The sequence below is a fragment of the Mesoplodon mirus genome (genome assembly GCF_964341445.2).
Source record: "Mesoplodon mirus genome assembly, chromosome: 9".
In the NCBI taxonomy this organism is placed as follows: Eukaryota; Metazoa; Chordata; class Mammalia; order Artiodactyla; family Ziphiidae; genus Mesoplodon; species Mesoplodon mirus.
Window position 1 is genome coordinate 75,817,511 of NC_138985.1, and position 16,228 is coordinate 75,833,738.

Genomic DNA, 16,228 nt, shown 5'->3' on the forward strand with positions numbered 1-16,228 from the left:
GGTTAAAAGAAATTGTAAGGGCAATGTCCACAAGCTGATATATGAAACTATTCCAAAGGTCCTGTATTTTGTCTACCAAGAGGGGGTCTGGAGGAAGTCTTATAACAGATGTCTGCCTTTAAATATGTAGGTGTCCTGTTTCAAAGTCTCTCATGACCTTTAACCTCATATTCTTGTGTTGAGTCAGGCAATAAATGTAAAACATACCTGGGCAGAATCATCCCTCAAAGACATTACTCCACTGTGCTTTAGAATCTGTCATTGACCTATGTTAGGGGAATTTCTGGAAAATTGTTCTGTCAACTTTTCTGCTGTGTTGTTGAGGATGTTATGTGTTTATCATATTATTCACTGACTTCTTTTTGAGGTCTTTGGTCTTAGTATCAGTTGTGATTTTCCTGAGCATTTGGTTTACTTGTGCCATATAATACTAAATCTTTCATCTGATTTTCCCTATTTGTGTGGGAAAACAATCTTGTCTATCACTTTTAACAAATGTATAACTTGTTACAGCATGCTTCTTAAAAACTTAACTTCTTTCCTAGGTACACCTCACTAATTTAAATCTTAATTTTTATTATGACTCATTTTTTTCCTGAAGTGTAAATTAGGTTATTTTTCTTGATTTTGCTGCATCTTTGTAAACTACCTCAAATCATTTCAGACCAAGGTAGGATGCAACTTAATAATACTCAAATTTATAACTCAAGATGAAATTCAAGTCACTTTGCAATCTAAATCCAATTTACTTTTCAAATGTTAACTCTAAGAACATCTTTATATACCACTAGTTGTAATCAGCTTTGTCACCTCCATGTCCCTATACAAACCAGGTTCATTTTCATTTGGCCCACATTGAAAATACCTTCTTCTTTAACCGCTATCCATCCAAATATTATCTTTCAAGATTCATTTTTTATTATACCTGATCATGACATTTTCCTAACGATGAATTCATGGCATTTATTTACTTAACCGTTCCTCTAGATCTTGACTTTGTTCTCTCTACTGATGATTCTTATATTGCTTGATATGTCATGTACCTTCTTAGTATATTTAGTACCAAGATCTTGGCTTTCAGGTAAACAATGAGTTCCTAAAAGTGAGGAGATGAGTCTTGTCTAGAACTCCTAATATTTGCATTCTGGTGCATTTATTGAAGGCATAAACATTTATAAAATAATAAATCAATTTATGTGATGAAATAAAAGTATTAACTAAGACTGAGAGGCCAAAGCAGATTTTAACACAACATCATAAGTTCACTGGAAATTCTGAAGTATTGTGTTGGCTAAAAAGGTCATTCGGGTTTTTCCGTGACATCTTATGGAAAAACTCAAACGAACTTTTTGGCCAAACCCAATATTTACAATTGTCGCAATACTTAAGATTTCTACGTACCAAGCACTAACTTGGGTCTTGAACAGAAGTCACCAATTTTTCCTTATATTTTGTTATTCCATTCCATCTCTTTGTAAAATTTGGGATTGCTATGTGACTCTGAGTTTTATCTGGAGTGAAGAAACTTAGGCAAGAATCCTATCTGAATTCAGCAGTGACATTAGGGTTTACATTGAGCAAAGGGTCAATCTATTGATCTGTGACAATTTACTAGGGTCACAGATTGTCATGGCTTGGTGACATTGAGAGATGAGTCATTATGATTTTTCTGGATGATGACCAATGGTGAAGTCAACAAGGCTCAGACTAGGCAACCCAAATGAAGCAGTTGTTTTCCAGTGTATTCTTATACCTTACACACAGGTAGAATAAAGTATAGGGCGTATTTGGAAGCTCAGAAAGGTACAAAGATAATTTCTCTGCCATTCTGAATGACTGCCATCTTCTTGCATGCTGTGACAATTTTCTATTCTAAACACATAGTTCACTAAACATTCATACTACATTCCTTAAGGAGTTTTGTTTTTGAGGGCTTCCTTTTTGTCTTTTCTTTATTTTTCTTCAGAGTAGATAGTAGCATGCTGTTGATAAAATACTTGAACTCCTGCTGTTAAAATTGTTGAGTTCTGTTCAGAGGAGTGAAAAAATGTTCTGCCATTTGTTCCCAGGTGCTGAGACTGCTGCTGAAATGTACAAATAAGTGCTCTAATGTGTGTAGAGAATAGTTCTTTGTAGGGTTTAAGGCAGTGCAGAAGGGGGGTGTCTCACCTCTTTCCTTGTGGGCGGTTGAACTGCTTGTTTCCTCTGCTGGGACTTCCATCCCTCAAAAATTCTTATGTACTAACACATGGATCACTAGAGGTTATTTTGCTTTTTTAATTTGCTTTATTTATTTTTCCCCCAAAACAACCCAAAGTTTGCATTGTCAATGACAAGGTAACTCCCAAGGTTGCTAGATCAGACTTCTGAGAAGAGTTTAAAGTGCTTTAATCTGTCATTTAATTAATATGGATATTCTGAATGATCAGTGTTCAAAGTGTTTCATTTTTACTTCAGAGAAATAAACCTCTTTCTTGACTTTTTACTTTGTTACATTTTGAAAGCAAGTTCTTCTCTGTACCAAAATAAACTTAACTAATGTCATAATTTTTTATCAATTCATTTTACCTAGATGGTTTGATACTCTGAGTTTATTGGAGCCAGGGATGGATGATCTGTTCTAAGCGGACTGTACACATTCACACATGCCCACTCACTGGAACATATTCACTGTTTACCGTACAGTCTTTTAAGATAATAGTTATTTCCATCTGGTACGTGCTCCCCCACTACCAACTACCATTACTAAATTTTTTTAATGAAATAATCCTCTTGTGGGTAACATCTCATTTTGCACATCCAAAGATATTCCCCGTATCTTTACAATAACGTTTTTTTTCACTCAGTCATCATATATCTATTAGGCACCTAGTACTTGCTAACAGTTCTGATAAGCCTTAATGTTACAAATTCAAATCAAACAAAATCTGTGCTTCCAATAAGTTAACAATGTGGAGTATAAAGTCACAAATGCCAATAGACCACTGCTATGTGCTGCATGCTGTGATGACTGTATTCTATGTGTTCTACAAGGGGTCAATGATTATGTTCTTATTTGCATAGTATATAGGGCTAGGCCCTATACAAATTTCATATCTCTGGGTACATTTTAAAGAAAATTAGATATATAATACCACTTTAATATATTGTAAATGTTACATAGAATGAAATTTTGGTGCTGTATTGCTGATGAGTTTCTGTTCTAATTGATTGGATTGAATTGAAAGCAGAAGTTCAAAGACCAAGGTTATGGAGCTACTTTACTCCGCTTATATCAGTCACAAGTACCTACTGTCTCAACAGACAGATACACAAGTCAGAAATGAGTTTCCAGGTAGAAAATGTGGCCACTTTTTATATCTTTGGAGGCCTAAGAGTTGGGAGTAGAGGACTTGATTCTAAATGTCAGTTCCAAGAAGGGATTATATACAATCTTTTTAAGGTGCTTATGTTGGTGCAAATCCCCATGAATATGACCTATTTATGAGTGAAAGAAATCCTCTTTGAGCATTTCTTACAATGATGCTTTTCCACTTAAGGATTACCCATCCGTTTTTATCTTTGTTGCTTATTGCATATCGAGATTGCCCTTCTCTGTGATTTACTTTTTTTCCAAATGCTCTTATTTTAAAGACCTAAGGATGAGACTGCAGGTGAGAATTGAATTGATATTGAAACTACAAAGAAAAAAACCCCCGGTTTTATTGTAACTCTAAAAGCACATTTTAAACCCTGGAACACATTAAGAATAAAAAGTTCAAACTCACACTTGTCAAGGCATTTATAGTTAAGTATCATCTATTGTTAATGTTTCCTAATTTGCCATTTCTTGCTAACAGTTATGTGTTAATAAGAGAGGCCTAAATCTTTCATCATGTGTCTCCTTACTGGGTTTTATGACCTACCTCCAAAGATGAGGCCGCTGGAACTCCTGCTCAGACAGACAGGAAGGCAGCACATAGCTCAGGAAATTGGTGCTGATCTGGACATCAAAAATCCTCTCTCCTCATTTTGGCCTTTTTCTCTTTAAAGACATAGGCTGGGTCAATCGTAGAGATAGATAATAATAAAAAGGAAAAATTTAAGAGGAAGTTTTAAACTTCTCTTCCCCCAAAAGCTACTTTGAAGAAAAAGTTTCTTTCCCATTCCTATTCCAGAATAATTTTTCTTCAGTTGCCTTTTAAACACAGGTTCTTCCTGTCTCAAAAACACACTTTAGCATGATGGTTTAGATGAACGACTTGGTAGATGGTGTTTGTGGTAACTGTGCATAGGATGAAATTTTGGTGCTGTATTGCTGATCAGTTTCTGCTCTAATTGATTGGATTGAATTGAAATCAGAAGTTCAAAGACCACGGTTACGGGTTCTAAGAACCACCAGACAGCATTACTAAAACAATGGTCAGAATGAGTCACTGCAAATTGTGTCCACTGAACCTTCTGGTCAGTACAGTTCTCCACCATCATACTGGTTCATTTCAGAAGCAAATTTTCTACTCTTGGCAAAAAGAATTTGCCTCCTGAAGTCCAGCCCACTTTGGGGTGTGGAGCCATAGTCCCGTATAGTAAGACTGCGGCCTTGCGTGCTTTGCTTACTTTATCCATACATCTCTCATCCAGGAGCTTCTCAAAACGAGTGGCTGGATCATCGTAAGATGTTAGTATTCCTGGATACATTCTAGTATCTTATCCGCATAATAAGCTTCCTCATCAAAACCTCAGTGTGTCTGTCTCTGGAAAACTGTATATAATTATGTTAGAGCTGAAGACTTATAAATAAAGCCATAATAATCATGCTTTGTTTGCATTGTGTCTTTTCATTTACAAAACATTTCACCACACGTTTTAAAATTGGTCCTCCAATCATTTCATTAGCTAACTAGGAATGTATTATTTATATCCATTTCCCAGATGACACTAGAGGTTGTGACAAGTATAAGGTCATGAAACTTGTAAGCAGAAGAGCCAACACCAGCACCTAGTAAAGAGGTTATTTTACGATACAGACTGAATCTAACAAATAGCCCCATGAAGACGGGTGGGCAGTTCGTATCAAATTATTTTTTAGTCTCCCCTAAAATCTGCATCAGTAGCCATTGTAAATGAGTGTTGATGAAATAAAGAAGCTGTGCTTCATCTCATTTTCCTGAGTCTGGGAGAAGCTTCTTTTTATGGTGAGATTGTGAAACATGCAGCTCCTGAACAAATACTTGAATGCTATTGATTTAGAGATAAAGGAAACAAGAAAAGGACCTTGTAGAGGATGAGAGAGGAAGATGCTTGTATAACATTTTACACAAAATACAAAGTAAGCCAAAAATAACCCCAAATAACCCAAAAAACCTTAGAGGAGAAAGAAAGGAAAAAAAGAAAAGTAATACTAGGCACACGTTTATTCCATCAGAATTGTAGTGTGATTAGTGCACAAATATAGTCCCATCTTCACTCTGGGCTTGTTTCCACAGAGTGTAGTGTCATTAGGATGATCAAGATGAATAAACATCACATTCTGCATCGCACAGCCCAGTAAGCCTCTATGGCATCAGGTAGCAGGAGCTAAGTGAGGTTCTATCAACCTCTGGGGAAGAATATGCGTGGGGAAGGAGGAATAACAATGAGGGCCAGAAAATTACTTGGTAGTCTCTTTTCTAGATGAAACCTTGCTACACAGAGGATGCAGTGTCTTGAGGGAGCTTTGAGCCTCTGTTAATACTTAGACTTCTCTGCCCATGATACTTGCTGGCTTGGTCAGCACTGGATTCCTAGGATAGAGCATCCCTTAGATTTGAGTCAGCATCCTGGATGGAGAAAGGATACTAATAGATGTTGCTGCTTCCTACACTTTGGCTCTAAAGAGAACAAAAAGTAGTGCTTTAGAATAATAATTTAAAAAGTAACCTTTTTTTCTGATGTTTTTTGTTATTCTCCTCAAAACAGGCAGATTATAAAAATATATTCAGAAAAATTTCAGCTAAATTTGTATGTTAGCTGCAAAATGACTGATAAGGAAAACAAGGCATGTTTGAAAGTTTTTTGAAGTTGACTTAATTAAGAGCAGCTATCGCGGCACCTACCCAAAGCTCCTAGATGCCAAGGGTGGAAATGCTGAATTGAGCTGGATGGCATCTTTGATTGATAAAAGGAGAATAGGTAGAAAGCTAAGAAGACAAAAGAAAAATAAGGGAAGAAAACATATATTCACTGAGCATAATATGCCGTGGGTTCCAGTGTTGTGCTGTAGCCAGCTAGTACTGGCTCACCTGAAAGAGCTCATTGTTAAAATTTTCAAGAATTTTTCAAAGCAGTTGTTAGAAACATCCATTATTAAAAATTAAATTGTATAAACCTTCACTTAACTAAAATATTAAAAGCAAAATTAATAAACACTCAAAGCTCAATCACTTCCAAATTATTTTTCATTTTACTATTATTTATGTTCTCGAGGTTATCCATACCTATTGTATCTGTGGTGGAAATCCTGTATAACTGTGCACTACTACACATCTCTTTTCAGCTCTGTATTCAGTGACATCATATTGGTGGCTCAAATTACCCATGGCTGGCCAATGCTACAAATCAGGTATTGATTTATTGTTTTGTTGATTGTCTAATCTTGAGAAATGTTAATGATGAAAATTAAAATGGAAAGTGTGTCATGCAGTTACATTATGAAGAATATAAAATTAAGGAAATATTCATTTATCATTTGAAAACTATTATCTGATTCAGCAAAGATGTGATGCACATCATTCATGAGCAAATAAGATTCTGACACACATCTTAGTTGTTTCACTTTCCTCCTAACTTGTTATAGTAAACAAAAATATCAACCAGCTTTGATTTTGCATATCAGATTTAATGATGAAGCATTTATTGGGAAAAGAGATGGCAGATTGGGATCTGACTCTTTTTGCCAAATCCTGGTTGAATTGAAGCCATAATATGTCTATCACTACAAGAGTTTGGAAAATGGGCCTCCCTGGTGGCGCAGTGGTTGAGAGTCCGCCTGCCGATGCAGGGGATACGGGTTCGTGCCCCGGTCTGGGAGGATCCCATATGCCACGGAGCGGCTGGGCCCGTGAGCCATGGCCGCTGGGCCTGCGCGTCTGGAGCCTGTGCTCCGCAACGGGAGAGACCACAACAGTGAGAGGCCCGCATACCGCAAAAAAAAAAAAAAAAAAGAAAAGAGTTTGGAAAATATCAGTGGAAACATTGGTAGAACCAATTGGTTATGTAGAATTTACAATAATAAGTATTGTGTATTTTACCATTAATTGCTAATTGTGTGCTACACATTCATGTCAATAACCTTTATAATAAACTTATATACGTACTTTTTTCTTCAGAGAGCCTGTTGTTTAATATTTGTCAGCATACTACTGATAATTATTAAAATTTTCTCTTATTCCCTTATTTAATTCTGTAACAATTCCTTGAAATAGGTATTATCCATATTTGTAGCTATGGAAAATGAGGCCCAGAAGAGTTTGGAAATAGTACCAATGTCACATAGCTGTCAGAGAATATAGTTGAGTTGGGGTCTTAGGAATATTCTGGCCAGGGCCTGGGCTTTTGTACTGACACCACTCTGACACTGACATTTACTAGTTAAAGACCTCAGTTAAGTCACTTGTGCTACATTCTGGCCTCAGCATCCTCTTCCATGAAAGGAGAATGACATTATCTATTCATTCCTCCTCAGAATTGTTGTGAGGATCAAATGTGAAAATAATTTGTAAACTTAAGGTGCTAAAATATTACCTAATTATTTACTTAAGAGCTAGACATTTAAGATAGCATTTTGCTTGCAGAGCTTTACTATTTCGAGTCTGACTCAGGCTCCTTGAAAATTAACTTTTCCATATATATTACCTGAAAAACAGAATATGCACTTCATTTTCTTTTGGAAATACTTTCTGTTATAAATTTCTAGATATTTTCCTGTTCTGGGCTTCTTTGCAAGTCTCCAACATCTTTTCTGTAAATTTAAGCACTGTTAATTATTTACAGTAATAGATTGATGGTTTCTTAAAGTGTTTGGCAGCTCTGTATGCCCACGTTTTTATCAGCCTAGAGCATCCCTGAGGGTAGTGTGTGACCAGAGGATTCTGGAGAAGCAGCCAAAAGCTAAAACCAATGCATAAGTGAAAAGAAAGAAAAACAAATTATTTTTTTGAAAAGGAATCAAGTTGTTTGCATTAGAGTATTGTTACTTATAACCTTGGATAATTTAAAGTTATTGGAGAATGTAAGTACGTTTTAATACCCTCTGATACCTCAGTATTAGATTGAGGTATGGATAATAGATAATTTTGCCCTATATCTGTCTCCCAATGCCAAAGCACTTCCAGGTGATGACATTTTCTATTGCAATTCTGAGTGTTTACAGGCCTTGATTCTGCTAGGTAATTATAAAATCTACCGTGGCAGTAAGGCTCACTGCATGAGCTAATGCCATTATATAGAATTAATCAAACCTAAATGAAAAGGTCATTAGAGAGTTAAATTATTTCAGTGATACCAGAGTAACACCACATAAGCAAGAATTATCCTCCATTTTGATATAATAGATCCTGAAATTTAGTCATTAGTTTCACCTCACTAAGCCTATTTAATTACTGATGTGGTTAATTACTTAAGCCCATTGACCACTGTTTAGTATTCTGTTACTTATATTTTTGGCTGTTTGAAAAAAATGTTATGTCACGTTCTTAACTTATCGTTATGCTTCACCTTAATTACTTCCTATGAGCTAACAGAGATGATCTAATAAAACACTAACAGTACAGGGCATGACTATTTCTTAAAAAAAAACCCACTAACATTTATTAAACTTTTACTATATAGGGTATTGTGCATAGGTATAAAGGGAAATTGTTCTTTTCATGGTAAAATAAGTGAATTTCCTAACACATTAGAATGGTATTTAGTTTCTTAGGAGAGCTTTTTTTTTTTTTTTTTTTCTTTTTGCGGTATGCGGGCCTCTCACTGTTGTGGCCTCTCCCGTTGCGGAGCACAGGCCCCGGACGCGCAGGCCCAGCGGCCATGGCTCATGGGCCCAGCCGCTCCGCGGCATATGGGATCCTCCCAGACCGGGGCACGAACCCGTATCCCCTGCATCGGCAGGCGGACTCTCAACCACTGCGCCACCAGGGAGGCCCATTAGGAGAGCTTTAATGGCCTCCTTTGCCATTGTCCCTGACCAGAACAGAGGGGATTAAGAATCTGTGTAGAAATGTGCTGTAAGGAATTCTGGATAATTTGAGGCAGAGAAATGGTGCAGTGTCACTTAACAGCTGAATGTCCATTTTCTCTGGCAGGTTAATGTAGTTTGCTGATGTAAATGTGTAGTAGTCAGGATAGGCTAGGTTATGTTGCACTAACATACATTCCCATTATCTCATTGACAACAAAGATTTATTTCTTGCTTATGCCACATGTCCCCTGTGAGTTAGCTCAGTCTTACATCCTCTCTGTTAGGGGCTAAGGCTGATAGAGGCTTCATCTTAATTTCCATAACCATCATGGTAGGGGGAAGAGCACGTAGTGAATTACACACTTACATTTTCCCCAGAATTATAATCTTACCACGTGCCCCAAAGAAACAGGACCAGAATATACATGTCCATCAATAATGACTATCACACACCACCACTAAGGACTTCAGTGGAAGGAGCAAGAAATGGGGCAAGTCTCAAGAAACTCTGTTGTAGTTCTTCTTGCTCTGTGTGGTCACGTCACTCCAGCTAAAATTCTATAACCTTTGAGCAGTACTAGATGAATTCAACTGAGCATTTTGGGTTACGTGTATGCTTTTTTCAGTGTAATCTGTAATCTTTCAGAGATGCTTCAGTCCTCCTTTTACAATCTCACTGCATCCTGATGTTCTCATATAGAACTGATCAAAAGCAAAGATTTAATTATTTGAATAATTATTTTCCTATGTACAATGAGGGAAGGAACTATAATCACTGCTTTTCCAAAGCATCTCACTCAGTGCCAAGGTCAGAGTGTCGCAAAATAAATTTAGGTTATGTGAACAAATGAATGAATGAGAAGATAGAGATTCCAGCCAATTTGAAGGGGGGTGTCAGCTGGAAATATTTAATATTTATTTCTATTTTATTTCAGTTCTTATCTTTATCATTTCTTCATTCTACATCCTTTGCACTTAATTTATTCATTTTCATGTTTTTTCATTTTCTTAAAATGGGAGCTTAGTTCTTTTACACCTTTCTTTTTTAATATAAGCATATAAGCATTTAAAGTTATATTTCCCTTTAATCAGTACTCTTTCTGTGCTCCACAAATTTAGATATGTTGTATTTTAATTATTATTGAGTTCAAAATATTTTCTAGTTTCTTCTGTAATATGTTTTTTGATCCACATGTTATTTAGAAGTGATTATTTAATATGGAAATATTTGAGGTTTTTTTTGGGTATATCATTGCAAATGAAGATAATTTAATATCATTTCATAATTAATGAAGACTTACTTTCTGGTTGAGCATATGGTATCTTTGTGAATATTCCTTGTGCACTTGAAATAGATGTGTATTTTTTGCTATTGTGTTCTATAATTTGCAATTAGTCAAGTTGATTGACAGTGTTGTTCAGATCTTTTCCCTTTACTGACTTTTTTCTACTTGTTTTATCAATTTATGAGATATAGGTGTTGAAGTCTCCAAATATGAATGCTTCTTTCCTAGTTCTGATTTTAATATTTGTTCATAAAATTTAAAAAATTATTTATTACCTTGTTAATTGCAAAATGGTGAATTTGTCCATTTCTTTTATTCTGTAAGGAAGACCTCTGTCTCACACATAGCCTCTTGTCTTTCTTAAAAAGTATCTTTCTGGTTGTATTGATTCATTTTTTTGGTCAATGTATTATAAGCCATTATGATTATTATTTCTTAATTTTTAATTTGTCTTAAATATCACCAGGAAAGTCCTTTCAGGTAATCTCTGTACCCTTTTAATGTATCCCTTTTAGTATATGAACACATCTTTGATTTCTGATGCAACAAAATATTTCAGGCTCACCTTTTACTTTCCCAGTCCCAAGCCTCATATCTTTTAGTTGGAAGTGACATTTAAAAACCAACATTTGGGGGCTTCCTGTTGGCACAGTAGTTAAGAACCTGCCTGCCAATGCAGGGGACCAGGGTTTGAGCCCTGGTCCGGGAAGATCCCACATGCCGCGGAGCAACTAAGCCCGTGCTCCACACTACTGAGCCTGCGCTCTAGAGCCCATGTGCCACAACTACTGAGCCCATGTGCCACAACTACTGAAGCCTGCACATCTAGAGCCCATGGTCCACAATAAGAGAAGCCACCACAATGAGAAGCCCACGCACCACAACGAAGAGTAGCCTGGGGCTTCCCTGGTGGCGCAGTGGTTGAGAGTCCGCCTGCTGATGCAGGGGACACGGGTTCGTGCCCCGGTCCAGGAAGATCCCACATGCCGTGGAGCGGCTGGGCCCGTGAGCCATGGCCGCTGAGCCTGTGCGTCCAGAGCCGGTGCTCTGCAACGGGAAAGGCCGCAACAGTGAGAGGCCCGCGTACTGCAAAAAAAAAAAAAAAAAAAAAGAGTAGCTTCTGCTCACTGCAACTAGAGAAAGCCTGCACACAGCAACAAAGACCCAATGCAACCAAAAATAAATAAATAAATGAATAATTAATTTTCAAAAAACCAACATCTAGGCATTGTATTATATGTACTAATTGCTTTGGGTGACATTTCTTCTAAGCCCTTTAATGGAAGAGTTTGGAAGTATATATTTTTAAGCAATCATTAGTTCATACTGATACTGCTAATTCAAATCCAACAGCACAGGGTTCGTCCCCACATTTTCCCATTCCATATTTGTATTTCCTTATCTCAGTACATATCAGTGTCTACACATTTAAATATCAAGTGGAAGAAATAAATGGAATACTGACTATAATTTGAATAACCTTAAAGAGGGAAGGAAAGGAAAGAAAGAGAACTAAACTCATGGCATAAATATAAGACAAATAGCAAAATATTAAACAAAAACCCAAGCATGTGTGTCCTTATTTTCAATTTAAAATTTTTTAAGAAAACACTGCAGTTAAGAGGCAGAGATTACCAGGGTGTATAATAAAAGCATAGTCAAGCTATATGTTGTCTACAGGAGATGCACATTAAATATAAGGACAAGGTAAGCTTAAAATAGTAGGATGACAAATTATACCTCATGCTAAGAGTAACCATAAGAAAGCTGATGTATATATATTAATATCAGACAAAGTAGACTTCAATCCAAAGAGTATTGTTAAGGATAAACAAGTATTTCATAATAATAAAAGGATCGTCTTATCAGAAAGGCAGAATGTCAAAGTACTTTAAAAAAAGGGCTTCAAAATACATGAAGCAAAAAGGCAGAATCAGAGGGAGAAGAAATAGATTATAATAATGGTTGGAAATTTTAATGCCCTTCATTTAGTAGTTGATAGAACAAACAGACAAAGAATCAGTAAGCATAAAATATCTGAACAACTATGTCAGCCAATTTGATATTTAGAGAAAGCTAGACTCAACAACAGAATGAGGAATGTTCATCAATGCAGGCAAATACTCCTTATGGGCCATACTAAATAAATCTCATTAATTTAAAAGGATTGAAATCATACAGGGAATGTCGGCTTACCACAATATAATTAAATTAGAAAATGATAAGTAAAATATGTACAAATCCCCTAATGTTTGAGGGGAAAAAAGTAACATGGTTCTAAACAACCCATAGGTTTCATGTCAATATCAAAAGAGAAAATAGGAAATATTGGGAACTGAATGATAATTAAAATGCAATATATCAACATCTATGAGATGTAGCTACAGAATACTATATAGGAAATTTATAGCTTTAAATATTTTAATAGAGGGAAAAAATTAAAATCATTGTTCTAAGCAAACTATGGCCTTAAGAAAACATAAAATAAGGAAAAGAAAAAATAATAAAAGAATATCCATAGATAGAAAATTATCAAACAATAGGTAAAATTAAAGTAGTCAAAATTGGTTCTTTGAAAAGATTTTAAAAATTGATAATCTTTAAGAAGACTGATCAAAAAATAAAGACAAAATAAATTACCAATATTAGAAATGAAAGAGAGATATCACTGTAGATTGTATAGATATGAAAAAGATAATAAAGAAGAATGATAAATGACTATAAATTTGACACCTTGTATGAAATAAACAAACCTTTGAAAGATCACATATACTAAAACTACTCAAGAAGAAGTAAAAAAATCTTGGATGGCCATATATCAATAATAGTAATTTTGTAGCTTAAAGATTTCAGACAAATTATTTTGGCTTCACTGGTATACTCTAACAAACATTTAATGAAGAAACAACAGTATTGCACATGTTCTTTCAGAAAATAAAGGAAGGAAAGATTTCTCCAATTTTTTTATGTATGCAAGGTATTAGTGATATCATGGCTTCCCTGGTGGCACAGTGGTTAAGAATCTGCCTGCCAATGCAGGGGACATGGGTTCTAGCCCTGGTCCGGGAAGATCCCACAGGCTGCAGAGCAACTAAGCCCATGCGCCACAACTCCTGAGCCTGCGCTCTAGAGCCCACGAACCACAACTACTGAGCCTGTGTGCCACAACTACTGAAGCCCGCACATCTAGAGCCCGTGCTCCGCAACAGTAGAAGCCACCGCAGTAAGAAGCCTGTGCACTGCAATGAAGAGTGGCTCCCACTTGCTGCAACTAGAGAAAGCTCAAGTGCAGCAAGCAAGACCCAATGCAGCCAAAAATAAATAAATAAAATAAAATAAAATAAAGATATTAGTGATATCAAACTTAGCAATGCCATTATAAGAAAGGAAATTTAGAGAGCAATATAATTTATAAACAAAGACACATTTGTTAACTAAGAATATCAAATCAATCTAGCAATATGTAACAAAAGATAACGAATTTATACTATGACAAATTCAGTTTTATCTCAAGAAATTAAGGTTAATTATTCAAAACTAAGTCAATCTAATGGAATACTAAATAAAAAGAACAAACTATTGCTATGTACAGCAGCATGGATGAATCACAAATTCATTATGCTAAATTAAGGAACCCGATATTAAAATGTTATATACCACATAATTTCATTCATTTGGCATTTTGGTAAAGATGATAATATAGGAGGACAGAACAGATGAGTGGTTTCCAGGAGTTTGATTGGGAATATGTTGTGAATACAAATGAAATGAATGAGATAATTCTTTGGGGTATAGGAATATTTCTGTATCCTACTCTGGTTGTAGTTATGAGAATACATGCACATGTAAAAACTTACTGAACTTTACACCAAAAAATGTGACTTTTGCTCTATGTAAATTAAAACAAATCCAAAAACAATTTTATTTTTTATATTAATAGAAAAACAGATAAACTGTCATCTTAATAAAATTCAGACAATGCTTTTGACAAAAGTCAATATCCCTTTATGATAAAATGTCCTAGCAAATTAGGAGTAGAAAAAAATTTTCTTACTATGACAAAGGGTATTTGCAACAAACCTAGAGTTAACATTATACTGACTGATGAAATAATGAATACTTCCGCCCTAAGATTGAGAATAAATACACCCACTCTCACTATGTCTGTTCAATGCTGTATTGGGCAACAAGGCTAAAAAAACCCTCCCAATTCCAGAATATGTTTTCATATTTCAGTATCTACAGAGGAGGAAGACCCACTAGAAGGATGTTGGAATGGAGACCTAGTACCCAACAGAGGTAGGTACCATTATTATTTACATTTTGCAAATACCGAGTCTTAGAAATGCTATTTAGTGTGTTGTTAAGGCTGAAAACTGAACACTAAAATTTATGTTTCTAACCACTAAGCTGTACTTAATAAGTTACACTCAATTTATCTTTGCATCTTGTTACTTCACCTCAACATTTTGTATAATCTTTGGTCCAAGGTCTATGATCCAGAGAATAATGACATCGGAAGTCTTGTTTGGAATATTTGAGAAAACTTTCGCTATCTGAAGCTTACAGTTTTTTTTTAATCCAAACATTTTTAGCTATTCATTTTTAATTAAATGGAACATAATTATATGATTAGACTCAGATGAGCTACAGGGAAATTTACCAATGTATTTGAAACTAAAAGATAACTGGAAAGTCTATCTGTGATGCCCAAAACTTTAAGAAATACATACTTTAGTTTTATCAGTGGCTTTGCACTGAAAATTATTCAGGGCCTGCAAAGGCAAAGCTCATTCTGGAGAACCATATTGCAGAATTTCATGACACATTCTGAGCCCATATGGCAAATTAATAAAGGACATCATTCTGGGTCCCTTAAAGTTATATTTTGCGTTTTACTTTACAAGTTACTTAGAAATTCATTCTTCTATCTTGGCATGAGATTAGTTCAGCCTCCTAAAGGCTATCAGCATTGTCTTTGAGTGACAGGCTCTATACTGGAAGTTAAGACTCTTAGTTTTAATTTGTACTTCAGAGTACTAGTTTGTTAGGTGGGAGAAGCCAAAGTCCCTTCCAGAACCCATTCTACCTTGTTGGAGACAGTTTCTGGACACTGCAGTGCTTGAATGGTGCTTGTGTTCACTGCCAGCTTTTATGGAGGATCTTTATTTCCTTCTGACCCATTTAAGCCTGTTAGGTGATGAGAGGAAAATGAAGGAAGCTCTTCCTTCATTATGTACTGCTATTATGTACATTATGTACTTCTATTATGTACTGCTTCCTCACTGTCACCTTTACTGGGTCCCAGAAGGGAGAGTATAAAATCCCAAAGGAGAGTGTAAAATCACAGGTAGAGATTACTATATTCAAAGAATGGGTTTCCTGCTGGTATTCTGTTTTACGTTTTGGTTTTTAGAACAGAGTTCCACTCTAATATCCATCACAAACTTTTTAAAAAAAATTTTTTTAATCTAAGAGAATTATTTTTTCTATGATAAGATTTGGAATTACCCTCAGGCAGTTACTTAATTCAGGAACTATGTGCTGAATACCTAAATCAGTGATGGGAAAGGAATTTTGTTGAGAAGGAAAATAGTGCAAGTAAAATATTTATGGCTAGTAAAGTATTAATAATTAAGTTCATGGAATATAAAAAATGAGAAATAATATTACAGTACATTTTATTAAGTGGCCTTGTAAAAGAGAAGTGAAGATGAAAGGACATGAGTAATTGTTTATTAATTTG

The 16,228-nt window shown here is 35.5% G+C and overlaps 1 protein-coding gene across 3 annotated transcripts in view; it reads left to right on the forward strand.

The window, feature by feature from the left end:
- Positions 1-14,781, forward strand: part of DNAJB9 (DnaJ heat shock protein family (Hsp40) member B9) — a 410,662-nt gene extending 395,881 nt beyond the window's left edge. The window contains exons 10-11 of one of the 3 annotated variants that reach the window (XR_014295004.1): positions 6,515-6,580; positions 14,719-14,764. The gene's annotated coding sequence lies outside the window, so the exon portion shown is untranslated. Of the gene's footprint in view, positions 1-6,514; positions 6,581-14,718 lie in introns of all 3 variants that reach the window. The other 2 variants (XR_014295005.1, XR_014295003.1) reach the window with 2 other exon arrangements.
- Positions 14,782-16,228: the final 1,447 nt, after the last annotated feature.